Source organism: Neopsephotus bourkii, unplaced genomic scaffold (assembly GCF_033783945.1).
Source record: "Neopsephotus bourkii isolate Nb327-2 ecotype Australia unplaced genomic scaffold, CSIRO-AGI_Nbou_v1 NB_145, whole genome shotgun sequence".
NCBI classification, from domain to species: Eukaryota; Metazoa; Chordata; class Aves; order Psittaciformes; family Psittacidae; genus Neopsephotus; species Neopsephotus bourkii.
This window is the reverse complement of record NW_026900662.1, coordinates 159662-161157: the sequence shown is the minus strand read 5'-3', so window position 1 is coordinate 161157 and position 1496 is coordinate 159662.

The following is a 1496-nucleotide window of genomic DNA, read 5'->3' as shown; positions in this document are numbered from 1 at the left end:
AAATAATGGGAGGGTCAGCAGAACTGCTACCTTGGACTTGCAGAGGTCAGACTTTGGCCTGTTTAGGAGACCAGTTTTCAGAATCCCTTGGGAGGCAGCTGTGAAGGGCAAAGGAGTCCAAGAAGTTGGACACTCTCAAGAAGTAAACCTTAAAAGTGCAGGAGCAGGCCATCCCCATGTGCCCACAGATGAGCTGGTGGGGAAGAAGAGGGCCTGGCTGAACAGAGAGCTTTGGCTGGAACTCAGGGTGAAAAAAAAAAAGAGGTTATGACCTTTGGAAGAAGGGACAGGAAGCTCAGGAGTACTACAAGGTTGTTATGAGGTTATGGAGGGAGAAAAATGAGAAGGGCCATGCTGTGTGGCTGAATAGGCTTCATTTAGGGTCTGTCAAGATGAGCTAATCAAAGCAAAAGATTTTATTTCTTGATAGTCATTTGTTCAGATATTTTGTGAAATGCCTCAAAGTAGTAAATATTGCCAAGTAAAAAAAAAAAAAAAGTCAGAATGAAAGAATTTATTGCCTAGTTGCAAGAAGGCTGCACTGATTCTAGGGGTTCTGAAGATGATGGCATTCCTCTTACAAAAATGCTGCTTAACAGTCTATTGAACGCTCCAGGTGCTTTGGTGAGGGAAATATTTTGCCACCGTGTAAGCAGCTGTCTGAATGGGAGAAGACTGCTTTCTGCCTTACTTCCACCTCCTAAATTGAAGCAGTTCAGCATGGGAGGGTTGCAGTAACAAAGGTAGCTGTAAGGGCTGAACTCCAGCCATGAGACAGTCAAAGCCCTGAATTTGAAAGAAATGTTATCAAAGGTAGGAAAAGAAATGCACGTGGTTAAAAAACATTCCTCACAGTCACTTCCTGGCTTGCAGTTTAAGGGACTTTTTTGATTTCAGTCAGTCCTGAGGTATAGCACAATTATGATCAGGGTTCCAACTTTTATTCTTGGCCCCAATTACAGAAATAAGTGACTGTAACTAGGAGATGCAGAATACAGAAATAAGTGACTGTAACTAGGGGATGCAGAAACCATTTAACGGTATATGCTCCTGCAATTTCCAGCCAATCTGTTTTATTGGCCAGACCTAGAAAGAAATAGGCATGTATTTGTCACCAATGATTATATGTAACACCAATTACTGGCATCAAGCAGCTACAAGTGAAGAGAAAAAAATATTCTGCAGAATGTAAATGATAAATATGTAAATTCTTCCCATAGTGGTTCTTCATTTGCCATTTCTCAAAGTTTTTGAATGAAACTGTAATGCCTCTTGTATTCTGGGCACTAATTTGACACTGAACAGGATATGTTTTTCAGGCAATCAGATTTGTAAGCTCCATGCCTATGTGTGCCGTTTAGGAGTCTTTTACATTTGGGTGGAAACAGACTGTCAGGACAGATGAAAGTTTGGGTGCAATCACGTCTGTGCTGGAAAGGGCAAGGGTTTGTCCTCTGTCTTTTCTCATGTATCTACTTTGCACTTTAATTTCCTTG